General features: G+C 38.1%; 1 non-coding gene across 1 annotated transcript; it reads left to right on the top strand.

Annotated features, from left to right (window-relative positions):
- The first annotated feature begins 13,230 nt into the window (after window positions 1–13,230).
- Window positions 13,231–13,338, top strand: LOC112738656 (small nucleolar RNA R71). The gene has a single exon (XR_003169602.1). It is a non-coding gene; the product is annotated as a small nucleolar RNA R71 (small nucleolar RNA).
- Window positions 13,339–13,561: the final 223 nt, after the last annotated feature.

Below are 13,561 nucleotides of genomic sequence, written 5' to 3'. Positions count from 1 at the left end.
ATGATTATCCCTAATCTTGTTTGTGTCAATTTCCATTTGAACTTGATGCTCAACATGATCTTCATGCTTTAACTTTACTCTTGCATCAAGTATTAATTGATATGCCCTTTGCCTATATTGTTTTCTCGCTTACATGCGTAGCTAACATGTAATGAAAACCTTACTCTTATTTGGCATTAGCCCCCGCCTATGTTCTACTTGCTCTGATATCTTTGATATAGGCTTAATTATCCTTCTTTCTCTTTCCTTTTAGGTTGGCCACCAAGAAGGAAAGGAATGGAAAGACTTCTAAATGGGGTAACAAACAAGTTCACCCGCACAACCTTTTGAAGGAGCTCATCAATTGTAGCAACCCCTCCACCTTGCTCTCCTTTGCATGCACCGAGGACGGTGCAAATTTCTAAGTGTGGGGAGGTCGTCCGACCGACCTCCATGGGTAACAACTTCCTTTTTCAACACCAATTTTTAATTTTTGTCTTTGTTAGATTATTTGTTGCATTGCATAATAGGTTGCATGTTAGTTAGAATTTGTACATATTTTACCACTTCTTTTTATGTTAGGACTACTCGGTTAGGGTGATGATTTCTTTTCCAAGAAAAATTTGTTTTAGGGCACCCTACCAATTTGAAAAAAAAAATTTTTGAACTTTCTTGAAGAATTTATTTTGGAACATGGTTTTTGAGCTAAGGACACAAGCATGTGAGTTTTGAGCCAATGGTATGGTTACATCTTTTAACCACTTATTTTCATTCTTGTGTGTATTATTCTCTCTTTATGATCGTAATCTTTGATTTGTTTGATTCTTTATGTCCATTGTTCCATGTATACATGCATTTATATGATTGAGGCTATCATTTTATTTAGATCACTTACCCAAATAGCCTACCTTTCATCAATCATTGTTAGCCAATTTTGAGCCTATTGAATCCCTTTTGTTCTTAATGTTATCACATCACTACCCCTAAGTGAAAAACAATAAATGTCCTTATTTTGGATCTTTGATTAGCTTAGGCTAGTGAGAGTGTGTATCATATGGGTATGGAAAACTTGGGACATTGGTTGAGAGGAAAATGTGTTTTTGTATTTTGTTGAAAATATTGGGAATTGGGTACGTATTCATACACTATATGTAAAACCATATGCATTGATACATTTGTATATACTTTAAAAAAATGATAAAGAAAAAGAAAAAGAACATATATATATATATATAGAGAAAAAAAAAGAGAAAAAGAAATAAAAAGGGGACAAAAATGCCCCAAAGTAAAGTTCAATAAAAATCAATGCATATGGAATGTGAATTAAAATGAATGCATGAGTATGTGAAAAAAGTGGGAATCATGGGTAGCTAGGCATTGTATTAGAATTATATAGGTTGTTATATGTGTTAGGTGAGAGCTTAGGCTAATCAAAGATGCAAATTTCAAACTCACTTGACCATATACATCCCTACCTTTACCCTAGCCCATTACAACCTATGAATAAGTCCTCATGATGAATGTATGCATGCATTGAATAATTGTTGATTGTTAGAAGAAAAACAAATCTTGGAAAGCATGAGTAGAAGAGAATTGAGTGAATCGACCCTATACACTTGAGCGACTAGAGCGGATACACTTCCGGTGAGGGTTTGATGCTCAATTCCTTGTTCTCGGCTTTCATGAGCGTTCTTCTTGCAAGTCTATTTGAACTTCATTTTGATATTTGAATTGGTAGAGTTTGTGAGTCGTCATATGACCTTAGCCCTACTTGCTCATGCATGTCTTGGAGATTGATTTACTTTTAACCAAGTAGGTAGAATCATATTGCATTTAGTTGCATGCATGTAGATAGATTTATATAGTTTCTTTGCATTGAATAAATGTTCATACCCTTTTCTTGTCCTTTATTCTTAGCATGAGGACATGCTTGGTTTAAGTGTGGGGAGATTTGATAAATCCCGATTTTGTGGTTTATCTTGTGCTTAATTTGGGGGATTTTATCAACTTTTCTCACATTTATTCAATGAAATAGTATGTTTTGCAATTCTCCCTTGATTTGTGCTTAAATGTGAAAACATGCTTTCTAGGCCTTAAAATAGCTAAATTCAATTCACTTTAATTCCATTCAATGCTTTGATATGTTTGTTGAGTGATTTCAGGTCCATAAGGCAATTATTGAATGGAAGAAGTGAGGAGAAAAGCATGCAAAGTGGGAGAACTTATGAGAAATGAAGGAACCGTAAAGCTGTCAAGCCTGACCTCCTAGCACTCAATCGACCATAACTTGAGCTACAGAGGTCCAAATGAGGCAGTTATAGTTGCGTTGGAAAGCTAACATCCGGCTTCGAAATGATATAAAATTTGCCATATGTTACTTCGCGTATAGGGGCGCGCACGCGCCATGTACGCGTGCACGCCGATGCTGTCCGTGGCACACTAAAGTGAAATTGCCCCCAGCGATTTCTGAAGCACTTTGGGCCCAACCTAACTCATTTCTAATGCTATTTCATGCAGAATTCAAGTTTGGCAAGGGGGGAGCAATTGTTTGTAGCATTAGCATCATGTAGGTTAGTTTCTAGAGAGAGAAGCTCCCTCTTCTCTCTAGAATTAGGTTAGGTGAATTTCCATCTTAGATCTAGATTTAATTACATGTTTTCATCTTGTTTCTTTTATGATTTCTTACTTCTACTCTTTCATTCTCATGATTTGTAATGTTAATTTGTCTTTTATGTTCATGGATGCTCTTGTTGGATTTGATTTTCTTTTAATGCAATTTAATGTTTGATGCTTCTTTATTGTTGAATTGAGTTGTTGATCTTGTTTCCTTGCAATTTGTAGTTGGTAGATTTATTATTCTTGCACATTTACTATACTTTCCCTTTGTACCCACCAAGTGTTTGACAAAATGCTTGGTTGAGCTTTAGAGTAGATTTTTAAGCATTCTTGGCTTGGAAAGAGTAATTAAGCAATCTTGAGATTAGGACTTTTGGATTGAGATTAGCTAGTCTTGTTAGACTTTCTCTCATGGAAGATAACCTATATCTTCTTCCAATGTTGGAGATTACGTAATAAGATAAATTCTTGTTTATATTTGTGACATGATTAATTAGTCTTGTTTGACATTCTCCCTATGTGAAGATGACATGATACCTTCTTCCGTTTGTTGGAGTTGACTAAATAAGATGAATTAATCGATGTATGACTAGGATAGAAAGCCTATATTCTCAATCTTTGCCATGAATGTCTCCCTTTATTATTTGCTTTCTTTAGTTACTTGCTTGATTTACTCTTCTTGTCATTTAAATTCTTGTCCCTTTATATTTTATTGTCCCTATATAAATCAAAACCCCCTTGTCCCCTCATAGCCAATAATCATACACTTCATTGCAATTCCTCGTGAGACGACCTGGAGTTTAAATACTTCAATTAATTCTTATTGGGGTTTGTACTTGTGACAACCAAATTTTTACATGAAAGGACTATTGTTTGGTTTAGAAACTATACTTTACAACGAGAATTCATTAGTGGAATTCTAGACCACACAAAAGTTCGATCATCAGGAACAACCCCTTGAGTTCCCCTGTGTGCGCATGCACAATCTCTTGTGCGCACGCACTGTCCTTAACATTCCTTATGTTCGCCGCGCTCGTACGCTACTGTGTGTGTGCATACCATTCATTTTTCCCTTTTTGTGCGCCCGCACACAGCCTTGTGCGTACGCACAAGTCCCTTTTCGAACGTTAATTCGAAAAAGGGAACTGTATTGCGCTTTTCCCCAAATCCCTTGTCTTGTTTTCTTCTTCTCTGAAAGAACAACCATCACACCCTTCCTCAACTTAACCCAACCTAGCCACACCTCCGAAACACCTCTATCCGTCCGACGACCCTTACCACCGGGCGACCACTGTCGCCCACCCTCTCTCCCTTTCCTCTTCTCTTTCTTTCCCCCTTTCTCCATTCCCTCTTCTCGATGCGCGCTACCCTATTTTTTGTGCCAACAGCTCTGCTCCGCGTCCTTCTAGTTCCAGCGAGCACTATTAGCGACGGCAAAACTTTGTGCCGCTGCGACACTAACTCCGCTCCTTACCCTATCTTCTTCTTCCTCTCGTCAACGCAGGTTCGTTTCCCCTGCATCCTTGTTCTTTTCTTTTATTTCTTTTACTTTCTTTTTAATTCTGATTTCTATGTTTTGTTTAAGTTTAGGTTGGTCCACTTGTGTTTCTGGATTGAATATTTGTTAGCTGGTTGATTTTTCTGGGTTGATGAATGCCTCTATTGAATTGAAAATCTCTGTTTGAAAGTGATGCACACCATATGTTGATAGATTGCCTGAGTGACAATTTTTTATTCAATTCCTATGTTTGGCCAATATCTGTTCTGGATTTCATTTTCCTTAGGCAATATCATGAAAGCTTGTGCAGTTTTATGTCCTTTTGATGATGTTTGAGATCGAATTTCATTATGCATTTGGTGGATATTCTTGTAAACGCCAAATTAAACTGAAATTTTAACTTTAATTACTTTTTTAGTGTTATATGTTAAGTAAATAGAGTGTTACATTAGTGAATTGAATGAATTGTTTGTTCATGTGTTTTTGAACATAAATGATCATATACAATAACTTGTTCTTTGGAATTCTTTTTGAGCAATTGAATTTGATTTTAATCAAGTTGTTGCTTTTTGAACAAGGGTTATGGTTATGTGATTATTTCCTACTTCTTGACATGAATAAGTAAGCTCTTTTAGTGTGAATCGGTTATTGCCTTTAAGCCAATTTTTGTCAAATCTCACACTTCTCTTGGCACAATTGCAATAACCAATTTTTGATTCAATTCACTCTCCCTATTTCTACCTAATTTGTTTATGCTTTAATTATCATTCATGCCTTTGTTTATCACTTAGGTTTCTTGATTGTGGAAAACTACATTTTCTTTTGAGCATATCACATCTTTTGAACATGTTTTCCTCAATTAAGTGTTTGTTTACCTTATTGGCTCTAATTCGCATTATTTGATTATTCCTTCTTCTATTTTTGTACCTATTATCTATTTCTCCTTAGTTGTATTCTATTTTTTCTTCCTTTTCAGGATGCATCGTAAGGGTAAGGAGCCCGCTTATTCACTGACCCCTCCCCCTGTGCATCTGAGCACTCTGCTAGACACTTTTATTACTGAAGAAGCCCATGAGCAATACAAAAAGTTGGAAAAGAAAGCTTTCCACTATGAGGGGAAGCTAGAAGTGCCAGAGAAATATGCGGAAGCAATGCGCAACAGACTTGATTTTTACCAGTGAAAATTCATAAAATTCGACCCGGTGGAAATAAATGAACACTTAGTCAAGGAATTCTATAGAAATCTGCAGAAGAGAGAGGCCAACACTATTTTCCTTATTGGGGTGTAGCTAGACACCTCCGACCATGCTTTAGAGGCTCTCTTACAGTTTCCGCATATTCCGCCGAGCCGTGACGCTTACCCGAAGATAGTGGCGGAGTTGATTCAGGGCAGGTTATCATTGGACATTGTTCTGAAGAGGATTGGCCTACCTGAGGCCTGTTGGGAATACAGTCGGGGAGAAAATACGGTCCCCATTAGCATTGCATGTTCTCATCTACATCCGGAGGCGAGGATTTGGCAACAAATCATTGCCGATTACATTTCGCCGAGCACACATGCTACGCACATCTGAGTCAGAGTGGTAGTTCTTCTTTGGGCCATTCTGGAGGGCAAGAAGATCTCTATTCTATCCCTTATCAGAGAGTCGATGTGGAAGGTGAACCGACAGCAGAAATACAATATTCCCTTTCCATCAATGATCACACAATTGGCCACCTTATCTGGGATAAAGAGGCGACCGGGAGACTGAACATCTGTCTATATCAGTACCACCCATATCTGCCATACAAAGACTATGATGGACCGCCGCAGAAGAAGAGGAAGACCACCGAGTCATCATCATCATCGGCACCATCAGCGCCTACAGCACCTACACCTGCACCTCGGACCATTTATGAGTTAGTTCAGGACATTCTCTAGGCACTCCACCGCCACGAGCGCCACAGTGAGCGCCGCTTTCAGTGGATAGTGGCGAGACTGGACGGCCGAGACCCTGGACCACCTCTTGTGCACACACTTAAGCGAGAGGCCGAGACAGAGGATGCAGCAGTTGAGACTGAGCAGGCAGCTGAGGAGCCGACAGTTGAGGTAGCTGAGGCACCAGTTGAGCAGCCATTAGTTGAGGAGACAACAGTTGAGATAGCTGCAGAGCTTGTTGCTGAGCTGACCCATAACATCATTATCCATCAGCCACCACAGCACCCACTACCGCCAGATGGTGGAGTTTCATAGAGCCGTTTTATCCCCATCCCGGTTTTTTTGGCACGAAGGACCATATGATACTTAAGTGTGGGAGAGGATTCGCTATTTTGGGTGTAAATATTCTCTCCTGAATAATTATTATCTAGTTTAATTTTAGTTTTTGTTATGTTTTTTGTGGATATTTCTAGTATTTTGTCTTATGCTACATACTATTATTTTGGTCATCTGTACATATGTTAGTTGCTTCTAGTTATTTCTAGTATTGCATTTTCATTTTAGTCTATATATATATTGCACTTTATATTACTTGGAAAATATTATAGATATTAGTTGTGATTGGATGATGTGAATAGCATAGTGCCTAGTTCAATTTTGATCCTAATTGTTCATGTTAGTTTTTGGATGTTGAAAATTAGGAATAGAATTAGGAAATTTTTGAAAATTGCATCCATCATATGATACATACATATAGGAAATAATTTTGGTGAAAAACAACAAAGATTTCCATGAATTTTGTTTTTTTAGGGCGTTCTATTGAATTAATTTGGAAATTTTTTTTTAAACTTGTTTGAATGAATTTTTGTGGAACATAGAAGAGAGATAGAACTAATAACCTTGTGAGTTGTTGAGGCCATATTGTGTGGTTGCATATTTGAACCACTATTTTGTTCTATGATTGCGATCTTGGTTTTGCTTGATTCTTTATTTCCGATGATTGATGTTTTGAATGCATTTAGCATGATTGAGGCCATTTTTGAATTAAGCTTACTCACCCATATAGCCTAACCCTTGTGTCTACCTTTGTAAGCCAATTTTAAGCTTTTTAATCCCTTTTTATTCTAATTGTAACCACATCAAAACCTTAAGTGCAAAACCATAGAATTACCATGAATTGCATCTTTGATTAACTTAGGTTGAGGTGTGTATGTCATTTAAGTGTGGGGGAATTTTGGGAAGCATTGGTAGAGAAAAATTTTATTTTGGATAATCATTGAAAATTTTGAAAAATGGGTGTACATTCATGTATCAATTTGCTTTAACCATATGCATTTGTCAAAGAAAAAAATAGAAAAAAATGAAATGAAAAAAATTAATATAGTAATAAGATGGGACAAAAGTTACCCCAAAAAGAAAAGAAAATATATATAGAATAAGAAATGCATATGTGGATTTGAATGAAAATGATGCATGAATGTGTATAAAAAAGGAATGGGAAGTTAGGTTGCATATTTTGTGACTTGGTTGATATAGGTTGAGTAAGATACTTGAGCTAATCAAAGATCCAATTCCTTAGTCCACTTAGCCATACTTACCCCACCTTAACCCTAACCCCATTACAACCCTAGAAAGACCTCATGATACTTGCATGCATGCATCAATTACTTGTTGATTGTTAGATGAAAAGTAAATCTTTGAAAGCACGATTAAAGGAGACTTGAGTGATTAAACCCTAAACATCGAGTATTGAAAGTGTATACACACCTAGTGAGGGTTCAATCATTCAATTCTATGCTTCCACACCTCTTGTCATGCATTCATGCAAGTTGCTTTGTTTTGATGAGTTGAATCAACTCTTTAAATTTTGATTGCATTGAATTACTTCTTTGCTTAGCCCTATATGTTCATATACTTGCTTGAAAATTTGATTGTTTGTTTTCACCAATTTCATAGAAAACTATAGTATAGATAGATATAGATAGCATATAATATACTTGTATGCATATAGATAGTTGCATTCAATAAGTTGATTACCCTTTGATCATTCTCCTTGTTTGTGTTTAGCATGAGGACATAGATGCTATTGTTTAAGTGTGAGAGAATTGATGAGTCCATATTTGATGATAATTTTTGGCTTGAATTGGATGGATTTCATCATATAAACTCACACTTAATCACCAAAATAGCATACTTTTGTGTTTTATCCCTAAATCGAACCTAAAAGTGAAAACATGTATTTTTGTGCTTAAATTGAGCAATGTAATTCCACTTTTATTCCATTCAATGTCGTGATATATTTTTTGAGTGATTTCAAGTCCTAGACACAAGAATGGATAGGTAGAAGTGGAAGGAAGCATGTAAGAAGGGAGAACACATGAAGAAAACAAAGGAGAAGCACACACTAAAGTGTGCATACGCACAACCACTTGTGCATGCACACAAGTACAGAAATCAGAGGTATGCATACGCACAACCTTCCGTGCGTACGCGTAATCCCTGGCAACGTGAGCAATGTGAGCAACTTGGTACGCGTAATCGTGATTACACTTTAATTATGTAAAATTCATGGCTCTTTCTTTCCCTGGCAATGGCGCCAAGAACATGGTGCCAATACCATGGTTCACAACTTCGATACAACTAACCAGCAAGTGCACTGGGTCGTCCAAGTAATACCTTACGTGAGTAAGGGTCGAATCCCACGGAGATTGTTGGTATGAAGCAAGCTATGGTCACCTTGAAAATCTCAGTTAGGCAGATATAAATTGATAATGATGTTTTCGAATAATAAATAATAGAATAGGGATAGAGGTACTTATGTAAATCATTGGTAGGAATTTCAGATAAGCGAATGGAGATGCTTTTCGTTCCTCTGAACCTCTGCTTTCCTGCTATCTTCATCCAATCAGTCTTACTCCTTTCCATGGCTGGCTTTATGTGATACATCACCACTGTCAATGGCTACTTTCGGTCATCTCTCGGGAAAATGATCCAATGCCCTGTCACGGCACGGCTAATCGTCTGGAGACATCACCCTTGCCAATGGCTTCATCTTATCCTCTCAGTGAATAATATGCTCACGCACCCTGTCACGGCACGGCTATTCATCTGTCGGTTCTCGATCATGCTGGAATAGGATTCACCCTCCTTTTGCATCTGTCACTAACGCCCAACAATCGCGAGTTAGGAGCTCGTCACAGTCATTCAATCATTGAATCCTACTCGGAATACCACAGACAAGGTTTAGACCTTCCGGATTCTCTTGAATGCCGCCATCATTCTAGCTTACGCCACGAAGATTCCGGTTAGGAGATCTAAGAGATATTCATTCTAGCTTATTTCATGTAGAACGGAAGTGTTTGTCAGGCACGTGTTCATAGGGGAGAATGGTGATGAGCGTCACACGTAATCATCACCTTCATCACGTTCTTGGGTGCGAATGGATATCTTAGAAGCGAAATAAGATGAGTTGAATAGAAAACAGTAGTACTTTGCATTAATCTTTGAGGAACAGCAGAGCTCCACACCTTAATCTATGGAGTGTAGAAACTCTACCGTATGAAAATACATAAGTGAAGGTTCAGGCATGGCCGAGATGGCCAATCCCCTAAAACGTGATCAATAGTCTCCTAAGATGAACAATGGATTAAAGCTGAGACCAAAGATGTCTAATACAATAGTAAAAGGTCCTATTTATAATAAACTAGTCACTAGGGTTTACATGAGTAAGTAATTGATGCATAAATCCACTTCCGGGGCCCACTTGGTGTGTGCTTGGGCTGGGCTTGAGTGTTGCACGTGTAGAGGTCCTTCTTGGAGTTGAACGCCAGTTTTTGTGCCAGTTTGGGCGTTCAACTCTGGTTTTGGCTCCTTTTCTGGCGCTGGACGCCAGATTTGGGTAGAAAGCTGGCGTTGAACGCCAGTTTACGTCATCTATTCTTAGCCAAAGTATGGACTATTATATATTTCTGGAAAGCCCTGGATGTCTACTTTCCAACTCAATTAGAAGCACTCCATTTCAAGTTCTGTAGCTCTAGAAAATCCACTTTGAGTGCAGGGAGGTCAGAATCCAACAGCATCAGCAGTCCTTCTTCAACCTCTGAATCTGATTTCTGCTCAAGTCCTTCAATTTCAGCCAGAAAATACCTGAAATCACAGAAAAATACACAAACTCATAGTAAAGTCCAGAAATGTGAATTTAACATAAAAACTAATGATAACTGATGAGCGGATAATTTATACGCTTTTTGACATTGTTTTTAGTATGTTTTTAGTAGGATCTAGTTACTTTTAGGGATGTTTTTAATAGATTTTGTGTTAAATTCACATTTCTGGACTTTACTATGAGTTTGTGTGTTTTTCTGTGATTTCAGGTATTTTCTGGCTGAAATTGAGGGACTTGAGCAGAAATCAGATTCAGAGGTTGAAAAAGGACTGCTGATGCTGTTGGATTCTGACCTCCCTGCACTCAAAGTGGATTTTCTGGAGCTACAGAACTCGAAATGGCGCGATTCCAATTGCGTTGGAAAGTAGACATCCAGGGCTTTCCGGCAATATATAATAGTCCATACTTTGGCCAAGAATTGACGACGTAAACTGGCGTTCAACGCCAGCCTTCTACCCAAATCTGGCGTCCAGCGCCAGAAAAGGATCCAAAACCAGAGTTGAACGCCCAAACTGGCACAGAAACTGGCGTTCAACTCCACAAATGGCCTCTGCACGTGTAACACTCAAGCCCAAGCCCAAGCACGCACCAAGTGGGCCCCGGAAGTGGATTTGTACATCAATTACTTACTCATGTAAACCCTAGTAGCTAGTTTATTATAAATAGGACCTCTTACTATTGTATTTGACATCTTTGGACGCCTGGTTCTTAGATCATAGGGGGCTGGTCACACGGCCATGCCTGGACCTTCACTTATGTATTTTCATACGGTAGAGTTTCTACACTCCATAGATTAAGGTGTGGAGCTCTGCTGTACCTCAAAGATTAATGCAAAGTACTACTGTTTTCTATTCAATTCTTCTTATTTCGCTTCTAAGATATCCATTCGCACCCAATAACGTGATGAAGGTGATGATTATGTGTGACGCTCATCATCCTTCTCCCTTATGAACGCGTGCCTGACAAACACTTCTGTTCTACATGAATTAAGCTAGAATGAGTATCTCTTAGATCTCCTAACCAGAATCTTCGTGGCGTAAGCTAGAATGATGGCGGCATTCAAGAGAATCCGGAAGGTCTAAACCTTGTCTGTGGTATTCTGAGTAGGATTCAATGATTGAATGACTGTGACGAGCTCCGAACTCGCAATTGCAGGGCGTTAGTGACAGACGCAAAAGGATAGTAAATCCTATTCCAGCATGATCGAGAACCGACAGATGAATAGCCGTGCCGTGACAGGGTGCGTGAGCAGATTATTCACTGAGAGGATAAGATGAAGCCATTGACAAAGGTGATGCCTCCAGACGATTAGCCGTGCCGTCACAGGGCATTGGATCATTTTCCCGAGAGATGACCAAAAGTAGCCATTGACAGTGGTGATGTATCACATAAAGCCAGCCATAGAAAGGAGTAAGACTGATTGGATGAAGATAGCAGGAAAACAGAGATTCAGAGGAACGAAAAGCATCTCCATTCGCTTATCTGAAATTCCTGCCAATAAATCTACATAAGTATCTCTATCCCTTTTATTGTTTATTTTAATCTAATAAAATATCATGTTTAAATCCGCCTGACTGAGATTTGCAAGGTGACCATAGCTTGCTTCATACCAACAATCTCTGTGGGATCGACCCTTACTCACGTAAGGTTTATTACTTGGACGACCCAGTACACTTGCTGGTTAGTTGAACGGAGTTGTGTCCACACATAGAGCCACAATGAGGATTCAATACAATTATATATTGTTACTCTCATACAAGTACAAAGAACATGGAACACAATTTCGTCCACCAATAACATCCCTAAAAGTAACTAGATCCTACTAAAAACATACTAAAAACAATGCCAAAAAGCGTATAAATTATCCGCTCATCAGCGTGCGCGTCCATGAGCTCATCCAATTCTTTGGCTTTTCCATGTGTTCTCCACTTTTCATGCTTTGCTCTTCACTCGTTTGATCCATTCCTGGCCTTTTCAACCTGAAATCACTTGACAAACAAATCAAGGCATCTAGTGGAATCAAAGGTGAATTAAAATAATCAAATTAAAGGCCTAGAAGCATGTTTTCATATTTAAGCACAAATTAAGGGAGAATCACAAAATCATGCTATTTCATTGGATAAATGTGAGAAAAGGTTGATAAAATGCTCTAAATTCAACACAAGATAAACCCTGAAAATGGGGTTCATCAGTTTTACAACATAATTAGGAGTAGGAGTAGTGTAGATTAGATAATTCTCTCTTAGGTTTTTACTTAATTTCCAATGTAGCATTTTATAGTTAAGCTTTGATCTTGGATTTTACTCATCTTTATTGTAAGTACACTTTAATTTCCTCTTTAATTTCACTACTCTTGCTACTTTGCTTTATGGTTCAAGTTACTTTGTTAATATATGCTATTTTGGTTTCTTAAAGTTTTGATTGATGAATTTAATGTTTCATGGTTTATATTTACTTGATTGCATGTTTATTGTTGATTTTGTGAATAGTTTGGTTATAGTTTTTATTTTTCCTTGCATTTTCCTATGTTTTGGTTTTATGCCCACCAAGTGTTTGTGAAAATGCCACTTGGTAATTTTGAGTAGCTTTTCACACCTTGGCTTGAGAAATGAGTTCCTAGGATACTAGAGTCATAATGTCCGACATTTAGTGGTAATTCTTGGATATTTAGTTGTCTCTTGTTTCCATTGATGCTAGCTTCTTAGTAAGCAATTACTAAGTTAGCTAGGACTAATGGGTTAAGGTCAATTATGCTTGCTTGACTTACTCCTCGATGTTAGGGATTGACGAAGCGAGATTGACTCATCATAGTTGCCATAGTTATGGCTATGACGATGATAGGATTCCTTAAATCTCATTCCCAAGTCAAGGCTCTTTTATGCATTTATAGTATTTTCACTAAGTTTTGACCTTGCTTTCCTTTGATTTGACCTTGTTCAGAGCTTCTGCAGGCATTTTCTTTAGGTGAATGGATCCACCTGCAGAATGGTCCAGTGACATCTTAGAGAACTCAGACAGACCATAATAGAATATATCCAGAATGGTCCATTATGAAAGCATGTCAGGAGGACACCTTTTGGTCATCTGCTTGTATCTTTCCCAAGCTTCATAGAGGGATTCACCATCTTTTTGCTTGAAGGTCTGAACATCCACTCTAAGCTTGCTCAGCTTTTGAGGAGGAAAGAACTTAGCCAAGAAGACTGTGACCAGCTTATCCCAAGAGTTCAGGCTATATTTAGGTTGTGAGTCCAACCATGTTCTAGCTCTGTCTCTTACAGCAAAAGGGAAAAGCATGAGCCTGTAGACTTCAGGATCTACTCCATTAGTCTTAACAGTCTCACAGATTGTAGGAACTCAGTTAAAAACTGATAGGGATCTTCTGATA

The sequence above is a fragment of the Arachis hypogaea genome, chromosome 13 (assembly GCF_003086295.3).
Source record: "Arachis hypogaea cultivar Tifrunner chromosome 13, arahy.Tifrunner.gnm2.J5K5, whole genome shotgun sequence".
NCBI lineage: Eukaryota > Viridiplantae > Streptophyta > Magnoliopsida > Fabales > Fabaceae > Arachis > Arachis hypogaea.
The sequence above is the reverse complement of the archived record's forward strand: the minus strand, read 5'-3'. Positions and strand labels throughout refer to the sequence as shown.